Here is a 15,654-nt window from a genome sequence, read left to right as displayed (position 1 = left end):
CTGCTTAATTTTGTGGTTTTAATTATGTTTTGCAGATATTAGGTGTAAAGAGACAATCTGGTGAAAATGCTCTTGAAACTGCCAAAAAGTGTCAAATTTGAAAAGTGCCAAAAAGGAAAGTTTTCAAATAAGAAAAGTTTTCAGAAAAGAAAAATTTTCAAATACGGAAAGTGCAAAAGCAAAAGCAAATAAGGAAAGCTCAATCATAAGATTATTTGAAATTCAAATCGCAGATCTTTCTTTCCTTGTTCAAAGATGTGCACACACTGCAGCAGTCAGATCTTCCTATTTAGGCAGCAAGATTTCAAGAAGACGCACTTGCCTCTTCTGCATTCAGCATTCAAAATTCAAATGAAGGGTCCACCTAAAAAGGAAATACTGGACAAAATATATTTCCTTCTACACATCCATCCGCGCGCACACCTTCCTTCTGAAGAGCATGTCGCGCGCCTCCTTCCTTCTGAAGAGCTTGCAACGCGACTCCTTCCTTTTGAAGAGCTTGCAACGCGATTCTTTCCTTTTCAGACACAACTTGAGTAGCAAGCATCTCTTGGGCAGCAAGGAGACCTAGGGCAACAATTTCAACTATAAAAAGACACATAAGGAGCCTCCCCATGCTTTTTCTACTCTCCCTTGGACACACCTACGGGATTGCAAGTGGCACCATCTCTTCTTCTTCCTTTCTTTTGTTTTTAGTTTTTGTTTCATCCATGAGAGGCTGAAACCTTTTATTCTAGTTGAAGATTGGTTGAAACTTAAGTTGTTTTATGGATTGTGAGATCTGAACATACATTGTTTGTCTTTGGTTTATTCAATATTCATACAATTTCATGCTTGCATCCATTATTACTTTGTTATTTTGATTAATGTGGCCACTTGATTCTTGATTGCAAGGTAATATATTGTTAGTTTGAATAATTTTGAGTCCGTAATTGCTTGGATTGTTCAAACACAAGAACACTTGGTGTAAAAACTAAGGAAATTGTATGATCTAGCAACATCTCATGCGTTTGGGTAGCTAGGATTGGCTCTCTCTATCTCTTAATGCAATTGACAGTTGTTTTGATGCCTAAAGCCCAAGGACGTTCCTTAGCAACTTGTTGATTAGTAATTAATTAGAGGACATTCCCTAATTGGTTTATGATTAAGGAGAGACATGGTGGTGAGAAGCGTCTTCCACCTCCATAACTAATATATTGAATCAATCAAAAGAACATAAGTTTCAATGATCAATACCAACAACTAAAGTGGATCCTATTCTTCAACTAGATCTTTCTTATTATTGATTTCTTTTATTTTAATCATTTGCCTTCTTTTATTGCTTTCAGTTTTAGATCTCTTGAATCAATCTCAAAACCCCCCATTTCACTTTCAGTTTATTTGCTTTCAGTTTATCTCATTTCAGTTTATTTCTCTTTCAGTTTATTTTTGTTTCAATTAATTCTCTTAGTCTTAATAAGGAAAATAGGTGAGTTCTCAATTTCCTATGGATTTGATCCTTTCACTACTATCTACAGTTGTAAAATTATTGATAATCAGAAAGGTTATTTTTGACCGGCTTCGACAACTGCGAGTCAATTACTGACTCGCGGTTGTCGAAGCCGGTAAAAAATAACCTTCTTGGTTATCAACAATTTACAATTGCAGATAGTGGTGAAGGATCGAATCCACAGAGAATTGACTACCTAGTTATTTTTCTCAATCAAGACCAAGAGATCTAATTGAAAACACAATTGAAAGCAACTAATTGAAAGCTGAATTAAAGTAAAGTGCAATAAAAGTAAAAAGGGGGGTTTTGAGATTGATTTGTCTAACAACTATTGAAAGCAATTAAAAAAACAAGTAATCAAAGTAAAAGAGGAAATCAATATGAGAAAAGTCTAGTTGAAGATATGGATCCACTTTGGTTGTTTGGGTTGATCATTGACACTTAGGTTTTCTTGATTGGTTCAATAGATTAGTTATGGGAGTGGAAAACGCTTCTCACCACCATGTCTCTCCTTATGATTAAATCAATTAGGGAATGTCCTCTAATCAATTACTAATTAACAAATTGCCAAGGAACGTCCTTGGGCCTTAAGCATCAAAACAATTTTCAATTGCATAAAGAATGAGAGAGATCTAACCCTAGCTACTCAAAAGCATGAGATGTTGCTAGATCATACAATTCCCTAGTTTTTACACCAAGTGTTCTTAGATCAGAATATTTCCAGCAATTACGGACTAACAAATATCCTAATCAACAATCAATTAACTTTGCAATCAGGAATCAAGTGGCCAATTTGATCAAAACAACAAAGCAATCTTTAGAATTAAGCACAATTGCATGAATATTGAATAAATCAAAAGCAAACACTTTATGTTCAGATCTTACAATCTTTTAAACAACCTTAGTTTCAACCAAACTTCAACTAGAATAAGGATTTCAGCCACTCATGACTGAACCAAAATAGACAATAAAAGAAAAGAAAGCAAGAAGAAGAAGAACTAAAGTGGAGGAGGCCTAGGAGAAGCCTTGCCGAATCCTTGGAGGAGAGGTGTATGAAATCTGCCTCTTCTTGTATTCTTGAGGCCTTTAAATAGATGTTGAGAGGCTGCCTAGGGTTTCTTGGATGCCCATGCAACATTTGGAGGTTGTCTAAAGTGCCCTTAAGTCTTTTATGTGTACATGTGGAGTTGCAAGCCCTTTTTGGTCTTTTAATTGATGTCCAAGGTGTGTCCAAGAAGATTCATGCACTAAAGAGGAAGATGCAGCCTTGATTTGAATTTTGAATGAGCATCACACTAAGTGGAAAACATGTGATCTCCAAGATTTGGCTCATTGAATAGGAAGGAGGCTGTTCGGGGGCACTTTCGGCCGCCTAAGATGAGTTTCGGAGGCTGGACTTTTGGCTCTGGACGCAAGGTTTGGCGGCCGAAGGTGCCACCGAAGGTGGTAGAGTTTCGTCTCTAGAGTCCTCTTTCGACCGCCGAAAGTGCCGCCGAAGGTGACTGGCCTTTGGCTTCCGAAAGTGCTTCCGAAGGTTGCTGAATTTTGGCTTCCTTTGGCATTTTTAAGAGCATTTTCTCCAATTTGTTTCTTCGCACCTAATATTTGAAAAACATGATTAAAACCACAAAATTAGGTAGAATAGGTGCAAATAAACATCAATAAGATCATGAAAATATGGACTAAAATATGCTCTATCAAATACCCCCACACTTAGCCTTTCGCTTGCCTCAAGCAAACAAACATAGTCAAATAAGCTTTCTTTGCTCTAGATCCTTATTTCCACTTAAGCTCTTACTCTAAACCCTTATTTTGAATCATTGCAGTAAAGAATATATGCATGAAGATTACTCACCTTCTTTTCTTGTTTCCCTTTGCTTACCATGGCTAGGATTTGTTTTCCTCAAGAGAGACCATACATGCACATGTTTGTTAAGACTTTTTCTAGCTTTTGGATTGACTTGCCCTTACCTTGAAGTACTTTATTCAGGCTTTTTGCACTTTGATTTTGCTTGAACAAGTCACCAACCTATTGATGTTATGGTTTATATTTTTCAGTTGGTCACCTATCCAAGTGGCTACTAGCCTTGTTCGTAGTCTTTTGACCATTGGAACAGTTTTTGATTTTGTGCTTTTGAGGTCTTTGCCTTTGCTAAATTTTTCTTTCTCTTAATGATTTAGGCAAATCAACACCAATTGCTAAATCAAATCACAGTAAGTTCATTCACACAACTTTCAATTTATTCTCATCAATTGAGGGTCATCAATATATTTTTCACCATTGGCAAACTCAAAGATTCAATTCAAAAGGCAATTCTCAAACATGAATACAACTTACTGCAATTGATTCAACATAAATTTAAAGAGTTATCACATCAATGGGGTCATGGAAAGAAAAACTCATCTAACATGTTCATAAGTTTTGAGTAGAGCAAAACAAAAAGAAGAAGAAGGTTGTGGTTGTGTGTGTTTTATTGAAAGCATAAACAAATTAAAATTCAACTGTGGCTAATTAACTGAAAGGAATGCAAAACTGAAAGAAGAAAAGAAAAAATTTTTGCAATCTGAAAGCATGTAAAATCGCAGAAGAGAAGGGAAGAAGAGGAAGAGAAGAGGAGAAGAAGAAGAAAGGAAGAAGAAGAGAGAGATATGCACCCCCACACTTAAATCACGCATTGTCCTCAATGTAAAAGAAGAGAGAAAAAGAGAACAAAGGAATCTGAATACTCCCCTGGGTGTGGTGTGCATGGCATGATCACTTAGGCAGAGTGAGTGACGAACAGATGTTCGTCTGGGAACTCTTCTTTGACTGGGCATGGTGCAGAACTAGAGGGAAGTCGGCCGAGGTGGTCTGCCATAAGATTCTCTTTGCCCTTCTTGTCTCTTATCTCTAGATCAAATTCTTGTAGAAGTAGGATCCACCTAATGAGCGTTGGTTTTGCTTCTTTTTTCTTGATCAAGTATCACAAGGCTGCATGGTCAGAATAGACAATGAGTTTGGTTCCCAATAGTTATGGTTTGAACTTTTCCAAAGCAAATACAACTGCCAAGAGTTCTTTTTCCGTTGTTGTGTAATTGCTTTGTGCAGCATCTAGTGTGCGAGAGGCATAGTGAATGACATGGGGTGAGTTTCCCACACGTTGCCCCAAAACTGCTCCCACTGCATAATTGCTTGCATCACACATGATTTCAAATAGTAAGTTCCAGTCAGGTCCTTGAATAATTGGGGCAGTCACAAGCAATTCTTTAATCAAATCAAATGCCTTTTTGTAATCTGCATCAAAATCAAATGTTATATCCTGTTGGAGCAATCTGCATATTGGCAATGTGATTTTTGAGAAATCTTTGATGAATCTTCTATAGAATCCTGCATGGCCAAGGAATGAGCGGATGTCTCTGACATTTGTGGGGCAAGGCAGATTTTTTATGGTATCAACCTTAGCTTTGTCCACTTCAATGCCCTTAGCTGAAACAATATGACCTAAGACCATACCTTGATTAACCATAAAATGACATTTTTCATAATTAAGCACAAGGTTAGACTCAATGCATCTTTGCAAGATCTTTTCCAAGTTAGCAAGGCATTCATCAAAGGAGTTACCATGTACTGTGAAGTCATCCATGAATACTTCAATGGTCTTACCAATATAGTCAGAGAATATGCTCATCATGCATCGCTGAAAGGTGGCAGGTGCATTGCATAATCCAAATGGCATTCTTCTGAAGGCAAAAGTGCCAAAAGGGCAAGTGAAAGTGGTCTTCTCTTGGTCCTCTAGAGCAACTGGAATTTGATAAAAACCTGAATAACCATCAAGACAACAATAATGATTTTTACCTGCAAGCCTTTCGAGCATCTGATCAATGAATGGAAGTGGGAAGTTGTCTTTTCTTGTTGCAGAGTTTAGCTTTCTGTAGTCCATGCATACTTTCCATCCATTCTGAACTCTTGTGGGAACAAGTTCTCCTTCAGCATTTGGAACAATGGTAATTCCAATTTTCTTTGGAACTACATGTACAGGGCTCACCCATTTGCTATCAGAGATTGGCTATATGATGCCTGCATCAAGAAGTTTGACTATCTCTTTTTTCACTACCTCCATCATAGGTGGATTCAGTCTTCTTTGAGCATCTCTGACTGGTTTACATTCATCCTCCATGTGAATTCTATACATACAGGTGGAGGGAAAAATACCTTTGATGTCATCAATGGTCCATCCTATGGCTCCTTTGTGTTTCTGTAGTACCTTCAAGAGGCTTAATTCTTCTTGTTGGCTCAATTCATTAGACACTATTACTGGTAGTGTCTTGTCAGCTCCCAAGTACATGTATTTCAGATGGTCTGGGAGAGGCTTCAGATCAGAAGGTTGTTGCAAGGATGGATTAGAGGAGCTTGCTTGCGATGGATTCTGCTGTGAGAGGTTTGGCGGTCAAAAAGTGTCTGAGTTCGGCGGCCGAAAGTCTTCAGTTTGCGGAGTGAGCTGTGGCGATGGATTTGGCTTCTGAAAGTCGCTAAGGTTCGGCGACTGAAAGATGTTCGGCGACCGAAAGATGTTCGACGACCGAAAGATGTTCGGTGGCCGAAGTACGTCTTCTTTTTGCGCAATGTGTTCCTGAAGTGGTGCAACAGAATCTGGTGTCTGAAGGGCAGTGGGGTTCGGCGGCCGAATGTAGGCTGTGTTCGGCGGCCGAATGTCTTCTGTCTGTGCAACTTCTACTTGCTGAATGCTGCAGATGGTTTCTTTCAGTTTCAAGTTCTCTGTCCTGCAAAGATCATCCTCCAAAATACAATCTTGATTTTCATTAAACACATCTTGGCTTAAACAATCAATAATATCAAGACCATAAACTGGGGACATATCATGTGGATATTTCATGGCATCATAGACATTGTACTTAATGACTTCTCCTTCAAATTCCATGGTAAGAGTACCATCATGCACATCGATTTTAGTTCTAGCAGTACTCAAGAAAGGACGTCCAAGAAGAATGTCAGAACTAGTATTGCAACTATCTTCCTTAGTATCAATCACATAAAAATCAGCAGGAAAGACAAGTTCATCTACTTGGACTAACACATCTTCTAGAATACCTATGGGGTATACCACAGATCTATCAGCCAATTGTATCACAACTCTTGTTTCTTTTAGTGCACATGCATTTAGAGATCTATAGATGGAGAGAGGTATGACATTGATGGATGCACCAAGATCACACATGGCTTTCTTGATACCAACATTCCCAATCTTGTAAGAGATAGCAAACATACCTTTATCCTTACATTTGGTAGGGAGTTCTCTTTTAATAACAGCAGTAACTACCTCACCTACACTTACTTTTTCTCTTTCAGCAAGCTTTCTTCTATTTGTGCAAAGCTCTTTCAGAAATTTCGCATACCTTGGGATTTGCTTGACAGCATCTAGCAGTAGTATGTTGATCTCTACTTTTCTGAAAGTCTCAAGGATCTCCTTTTCTTCTTTTTCTTTTTGTGTTCTTTCAAATCTTTTTGGAAAAGGAGGTGGAATGTGAAAACTTACTTTTGGATCAGTCTTGTGCGCAAGAGGTGGTTCAGATGGTGATGGTGAGGTTTCAGGCGGCCTTGGTTCATGCGCAGAGGGTGTCTCAGATGGCGCAGGTTTTGGTGCAAATTGCTTTTCTTCCTCATATCTTGCATCTTGAAGTTCTTTTCCACTTATCAAAGTGATGGCACTCACATTCTGTCTAGGGTTAGTTTCAGTTTGAGAAGGGAGTTTACCTTGGGTTTGCAGTTGGCTTATAGAGGTGGCCATTTGTCCTAGATCTTGTCGCACACCTTGCATGGTGCTTATCAGTGTCTCCATCATCCTTTCAAGGCTTGGATTGGAGCTTGAAGGTGTTGGTTGGGCTTGATTTCTTTGGTAATTTTGGTAATTCTGATCATTGTTGGCCTTTCCATAGCTAAAATTGGGGTGGTCTCTCCAACCTGGATTGTATGTATTGGAATATGGATCATATCTAGGCTGGTTGTTGTACCTCCCAATTGCATTGACTTGATGATTGTCTTCTTGGAGGGTAGGACATTGATCAGTTGGATGTCCTACATATGAACAGATCCCACATGGCCTAGGAGGCTGGGGTGCTTGAATCTGTTGCACAACGTCTATGGCAATATTTTTCATCACAAATGTTAGTTCAAAAATAGTGGGAAAACCTACCTCATTGGCCCTTTGTAGTTGCCTTTCTTCTCCATACTGCCTAGATGAGGCTGCAAGAGTAGATATCAACTCTTTCATCTCCCTTGGTGACTTATCTAGGATGGATCCTCCACAGGCTACATTTATGAGTTTCCTTTCTGATGGAATCAATCCTCCATAGAAAAATTGTATGAGGGCCTTGTCTGACATATCATGTTGTGGACAACCTGTACATAGTCTTTCAAACCTTTCCCAATAATCATATAAGTCCTCATTTTGTTTTTGTCTTATGCTAGTGATTTCTCTTATTATGCCAATTGATTTAGATGGTGGGAAGTATTTGTCCAAAAAGGTTTGGACCATATCATCCCAAGAAGTTATAGATCCAGGTGGCAAATAAAATAACTAATCCTTAGCATAGTCATCTAAAGAGAAGGGAAAAGCTCTCAATTTAACATGATCTTTAGAGATCCCTTGAGGTCTCATGGATGAACAAATAATACTAAATTCTTTCAAGTGCTTGTGTGGATTTTCATTCTCTCTACCTCTGAATTTAGGAAGAAGATGAATCAAACCTGTCTTGAGTTCAAAGGGAACTGTAAGAGGTGGATAGGTGATGCAAAGAGGTGCTTGATCACCTATAGGTGTTGCTAACTCCCTCATAGTTCTTTCCCTTGGCACTTGAAGTATATTTGTTGGGTTTTCTTGAACTATCTGGTTCTGGACAGCTTGTCCATTGGGGGCAGCAGCTGGTGCTTGAGGTTCTGCCATTGGTGCAAAGTTCAATTGCTGGAATGAAGGACTTTCGGCGGCCGAAGGTTGGGATAGTTCGGCGGCCGAAGGTGCGACAGAATGTTCTTCAGGCGCAGAGGCTTGCTTTCCTAGCCTTCTGAGGGTGCGTTGAATTTCTGGATCAAAGGGCAGAGTGTCCCTATGCTCAGATCTGGTCATGAAAGAAAACAAACAAGTGAAATCAATTCCCCGGAAACGGTGCCAATTTTTGACTCGCGATTGTCGAAGCCGGTCAAAAATAACCTTCTTGGTTATCAACAATTTACAACTGCAGATAGTGGTGAAGGATTGAATCCACAGAGAATTGGCTACCTATTTATTTTTATCAATCAAGACTAAGAGAACTAATTGAAAACACAATTGAAAGCAAGTAATTGAAAGCTGAATTAAAGTAAAGTGCAATAAAAGTAAAAAGGGGGGTTTTGAGATTGATTTGTCTAACAATTATTGAAAGCAACTAAAACAACAAGTGATCAAAGTAAAAGAGGAAATCAATATGAGAAAAGTCTAGTTGAAGATATGGATCCACTTTGGTTGTTTGGGTTGATCATTGACACTTAGGTTTTCTTGATTGGTTCAATAGATTAGTTATGGGAGTGGAAAACGCTTCTCACCACCATGTCTCTCCTTATGATTAAATCAATTAGGGAATGTCCTCTAATCAATTACTAATTAACAAATTGCCAAGGAACGTCCTTGGGCCTTAGGCATCAAAACAATTGTCAATTGCATAAAGAATGAGAGAGATCTAACCCTAGCTACTCAAAAGCATGAGATGTTGCTAGATCATGCAATTCCCTAGTTTTTACACCAAGTGTTCTTAGATCAGAATATTTTCAGCAATTACGGACTAACAAATATCCTAATCAACAATCAATTAACTTTGCAATCAAGAATCAAGTGGCCAATTTGATCAAAACAACAAAGCAATCTTTAGAATTAAGCACAATTGCATGAATATTGAATAAATCAAAAGCAAACACTTTATGTTCAGATCTCACAACCTTTTAAACAACCTTAGTTTCAACCAAACTTCAACTAGAATAAGGGTTTCAGCCACTCATAGCTGAATCAAAATAGAAAATAAAAGAAAAGAAAGCAAGAAGAAGAAGAACTAAAGTGGAGGAGGCCTAGGAGAAGCCTTGCCGAATCCTTGGAGGAGAGGTGTATGGAATCTGCCTCTTCTTGTGTTCTTGAGGCCTTTAAATAGATGTTGAGAGGCTGCCTAGGGTTTCTTGGATGCCCATGCAACATTTGGAGGTTGTCTAATGTAACAGCCCGGAAACCGGTACCCCTCTGTAACGGTCCGAACCATCACTGGCACTAGGATCCAGATCGGCTTAAGGCCGCCGGGACCCGTAGCAAGCCGACTATACTCTCTGTGTACCTGATAAATCCCATACATGATAAAAAATACTCAACAATCCTGTAAAACTCTCCAGGCATAACTACTGCTACTCAGATATGCAAATCTGAAATGGTCCTCAGGGCCTATACCAGTGACTACTATCTGCTGTGGGTCAAGGGATTGAAACCCTTTTAATCTGTAACACAATCCACTGGTATCTCATCAAAGCCATACATTAAGCCTGATACACACATTTCTCATCAAGAAACGTAAAACAGGATTCATGTACAAGGGATTAATCATACATCACACTAAAGCAAAACACTAGGGAAAGCACAAGTCTATCCAGTATATGACAGTACATATTTTATACATTACATTACAAACTAATCTTTAATTACATCATGTCTACTATGCTATTACAACATACATTCATGCATATCTTTCTTTACTCTTGCTGACTCTGACTTCCCATAGCTATCTCAGAACCTGCAAAACTGAGGTTAAGGGAGTGGGATGAGCTCTATAGCCCAGTGAGGAGGAACAGTAAAACAGTTCATTAATTACATGCTTTCATGAAATGCGTCACATCACAAACATATCATCTCAAGGATGAACTTGTCACCACAGCCCTCTACATACATAGTGGTATGTCTAACTGCGCCAGGGGCGATTAGGCCTCACCTAGACTTCTCTTAACTGACTCATATCATAACATGTCCAACTGTGCCAGGGGCGATTAGGCCTCACCTGGACTTCTCTATCTAACCTGACAGGCTGACTGTCCAACTTATAGTACCAGGAGCGACCTGAACTATCCAGGAGCGACCTGGTATGGCTACCTCATGCCATATCTCATATGATCTCATATCAAGGGCTAAGGATCATCCAACATTCATCCACACAAACAACATCTTATGCAATGCATCATATTCGTGAATTCTAATGCAACACAACTTAATACATAACATGGCATTTTATGATGCATGAATCATGCTAGAAACGTGTCATTTCTCAAGTAAAATATGAAGTTTAGTTCCACTCACCTGTAGCCACTGCTTGGCTAACTCTGGGCTACCTCTAACTCTGAAGCAGCTACTACTGCTAAACACCTCGGTTCCTCGGGTCCAATCCTACAATGGAGGACTCAAATGAGGCACCAAACATTACTCTATGCAACTAGCAAACAACTCCCCAAAAACCCCTCTAGAACACCTCAAAACATGCATGCAAAACAAGCAAATGAAGGCTGGACAGGGCACCTTCGGCAGCACCTTCGGCGGCCGAATGTCTCCTCCAGAGACAAAAGTCAGGCATGTTCGGCGGCCGAATCCTCCTTCGACTGCCGAACCTGAGTTCATCTAGAACTCAGCTTCGTGCACAAGGACGCCTTCCAGACCCTCCAACCCCTGCTACGCTCTCACCACATGCATCTAACCTCTCCAAATCATGCATAAACACTTCTACTAGCTCATAGGGGCTGAAAACAAGCTCAAAACCCCAAAACTAACCACATACACATCAAACATGCACAAAGGGTACATAAACCCTAAGATGCACAATCATGCAAACTCATGCATAAACTCCCTTTTCCCTTCATAAAATTCATAGAAAACAGTATAAAAACTAAGGATCAACACTTACCTCTTGAAGAACAAAGGCTGGTGTGATCCAAACTCGAAGATATGGAGATCCAAACTCCAAACTCCTCCAAGCTTTCAAACTCTTCAAAAAAAAAACACATAAAACTTACTTAAAACTTGTTTAACTTTGAAAGATTTGATGAAAAACCATGAAAACAATCCAAGGAGATCAAGAACTCACCTAGGCCAAAAAAAGAGAAGAATCCTCCTCCTTTTTTTCTGGACTCGGTGCCCTTTATAGATGATCAACCGCCTCAGCTTCGGCAACCGAATCGCATGCAAAACCATGCAACATTCGGCGGCCGAACTCAGACTTTCGAGGGCCGAATCTCGGCACTTTCGGCGGCCGAACTTGGCCAAATCCTCCTTGGTCTTTTCTCTTCAAAACTCAATCCTATTCCACTCTAAACCTTTAAAATACTTGAAAAACATTTTAGAAAAAACTTTCTCTTACCCTTCCAGAGACCTTTGACATCCTCGAATTCCACCGGACGGTAGGAATTCCGATGTCTGATCTAGCCGGGTATTACATTCTTCCCCCCTTTAAGAACATTTGTCCTCGAATGTTCAAACAAATAAACACGTAAGTAAGCAATCAAGGAAAGTCTAAAACCTCCCTCTGAGAAGAGACACAGATACTACTGGAGTAAAAACTCCCGGGTTTTCTAATCACATTTTCCTGGGGTGATTCTAAGGGACTTCCCTTATCAGATCTTTCTATTCTTCTATTTTGCAAGCTGAGTGTGTATAATCTGCTCTAACTATGCTATACAGGTGAGATTTCCTGAGATCTCCACCTCTGGTTCATATAGAACCTCTATCGGATCCAACACTACCCCAGAATAACAGGAATAAGGAAACCAAATGGTTCTCTTCTTAGAAATAGATAAATCCTATCTCTTTAATCCTTTACAGGATTCTATGGATTTAACCTTTTATCTCTCACTTTTCCATGGATCACCATGTACTGGAGACACCACAATAACACTGTACCCTTCCGCTACGTACTCTGATCCTTGCCCGCCTTTCTTCTTCTTTATTATACTGGCTTCGTCTCTTTTGATCCCTTCCTATTATACTAGACTAACTCTAGCTCTCAACAGCTAGCACTCAGATTTCAGATCTAGCTTGGAAAACAACTAGCTTCTACTAGCTAGTCCTATAGATCATCCATTCTGCATGGGAACACCTGTTCTTGATAGTGATTTTGTTCAACTGCTCACAGTCGTTACAAAATCTCAAGGTTTCATCCTTCGTTTCTCACACCGACACTAGAACATTCCAGGGTGAGGTACTAGGTCAGATATAACCTTTATCTACCAAGCTTCTCTATATTACTCTGACTATGCTCTCTCTGCAGGTGCCATCCTGTAGGGTAGAAGGAAAGAAATGGTTCCGCGTCCAGACACCATTTCTATTCCAAATTCTGACTCCCTGAAAGATGGTAAACCTGACGGCTCATCTAGGAAAAACATCTAGGACTCACTAACTACGAGCATTGAGGCTAATTCCCTGATCTGACTACGAAACTTGCTCACAAAAGCTAGAACCCTCTGACAACCTTTCCTGTGTACCTATGAGCCTGCTGGGCTGACATCAAACCTCTAGGCACCTATACTCTGTCCCCTCCAAGGACTATCTCTGATCCATCCAGCACTCTGAACTCTCCTACCTTGTCTCTGCAGACACAGGTAGTAATATGAGTAGCTAGCCAATCCGCCCTAGAATGACATCACATAGTCAACTCTAGAACCATAAGGTCAGCTGGATCGCATCTACTCACCACAAACTCTGAACTGACTGACTGACTAACTCTGCCTCAGATGGATCATACCCAGGTCCACTGACCAAAGGAAAACACTCTAGGCCCAGAAGTCACCAAACCCACTCTATCAACGGCTCACTAAGCAATAAGGACATAGAAACACTCGGGTTCAAAACAAAAAGCATACACATCCGAACACTTCCACAAGTGAATGTACCTGACGTCACTGTGTTCAATGTGATAGCCTCCTACTGAGTCAGGATGAAGATCCGAGCTAAGGCTAACGGAACTTCCCTCGGGAACCTACTAATGGAAAGGCCAACCCTTTCCTCTGCCTCAACCACCACCTAATCCCAGACTAAATTGAAATCTCTTTCTGAACTTACACTTATTCTTACTCTTTTCTTTCTCTGTTCTACTCTAGTTTACTTACTCTTCTCTTTTTCTTAATCTGATCTATTTCACTTACTTTTCTCTTACTTTTGTTCGTTTTTTTACTCTTCTATTTCTTACTCTGTTCTCTGCATTATTTCTTATACTTGAGGGCTGCACTCGGAGATGAGAGATCACTCTCCCTATACCTGGATAAAATCCAAGGCCATAGCATACTCTTGAACTCTTTCCTGGCTTACTAACCCCTAGCTACTACTCGTTTGGCTTTTACTATCTCTCTCACTCTACTGGTGCCATCCTGCAGAGAAGACTAGGAATGATTCTGGGTCTAGACACCATTCCTATATCCCATTCTATTCTCTTAGCAGGTGGTAAACCTGACGACTTGTCTGGGTTAGTATCTAAAACTTTACTCTGGCTGCGGGCACTAAAACTGGTTCCCCTCCTGATCTGACTAACTGTTATGCTCTCTGACATAAGCAAGAAACCTCTGATAACCTCTCCTGAACAGTTTAAGAGCCTATAGGGCTGATATCAAACTCCAGGCATCTTTACACTGTCCCCTCAACAAACTACCTGTGATCCATCCTAATCTCTATGCCTGACTACTCTATCTCTGCTATCTAAGGCAGTACTATGAGTAGCTAGCTCATCCACCCCTAGAATGACATCAAACAATCACTCTAGAACCACTAGGTCAGCTGGAAGGCATCTACTCATAACTAGCACTGAACTCAACTGGCAGACTGACTCTGCCGCTGATGGATCACACTTGGGTCCACTGACCTAAAGAGGACATTCTAATCCCAAAAGCTATCAAACCCCTACTCTTTGTGGCTCTCAAGGCCCTAAGGAAAGCGAAACATCAGAGTCTCTAACAGCAGACATATCAAAACATATGGAAGTGAAACATATATGTCACTGCCATGTCCGATGTGTCAGCTCCTGCTGCGTCAAAGCGAAGATCCGTGCTGGCACTGATGGACCTTCACCTGGGAAACCTGTGGAAGAAGGAGTGATCTCGCTCCCTCTGCCTCTGCCCTGCACTATGGCTAGCACTCCTGGCTGAGCCACTCTGTCTGAGGCTGTCTGCTGGGACTGTATTATCAAAGTCGCGGTGGAACACTCACGTGCTATGTGCCCCTCCTGTCCGCACCTGAAACATGCTATTGTCCCTACTAGACAGACTCCCTTGTGCGGGCTACCGCACCTCGGACATTTGGAGTTGTTCAAACCAGAGCTCGATCCCTCACCTATTCCCAGACCAGACTTTATCTGCTTCCAGAACTTGTTCTTCTTTGCTTTTCTGAGGCCTTTGCCTCCCTTCTTACTCTTTGTACCAGCCTCATACAGAGGGGAGAGATTAACATCACTTGTTCCTGCAAGTTTGGCACTAGCCTCCATCTTCTGTGCCATATCTACCATATCATGGAAACTCTCCCTTGACCTGTCTGGAAAAACCCATCCTACAAAGTCATGAGCAAACTGCTCCCAGGATAAGCTTTCCATCCTCAGGTCCACATAATGTTTAAACCATTCCCTTGCCTTCTCACGTTTCAGTGTGAATCCTGCCATCTGAATGGCTCTACTCTCACTGGCTCCCAACTCATCAGTTATCATCTTGACCGTTCTGAGATACTCAAAAGGGTCATCACCAGTTTCAAACTTGGGAACATCCAACCTCAAATAGTCTGTCATCTTTACCTTACTTTCCCCAGATGAGCTAGGCTTAGGTGTGTGAACAACTGGGGCTACTAGTTCTACTGGTGGTGGAGGAGGTGCAACATTCCCTAGGTTAGGGTTTGCTGAACCTGGATAACCAAAGAAGGGTGGAAACATGGTATACTGTGGATATGGCGGTGGATATGGTGGATAAAAGGAAGGATAAGGCATAAAGGTGGGATATGGGTTATACCTAGGGAAACCCGCTGTACCACTCATCGGGTACCCTGACCCCCACGGGTAGGGTGGATACTGAGGTGGAACAAATCTCGAGGCCTGAGTGCCTCCTTGGGACTCACCCATATCTGCTCCTAACATACTCATGCCCAAGC

Source organism: Manihot esculenta, chromosome 16, assembly GCF_001659605.2.
Source record: "Manihot esculenta cultivar AM560-2 chromosome 16, M.esculenta_v8, whole genome shotgun sequence".
Taxonomy (NCBI): domain Eukaryota; kingdom Viridiplantae; phylum Streptophyta; class Magnoliopsida; order Malpighiales; family Euphorbiaceae; genus Manihot; species Manihot esculenta.
This window is presented reverse-complemented; position numbering follows the sequence as displayed.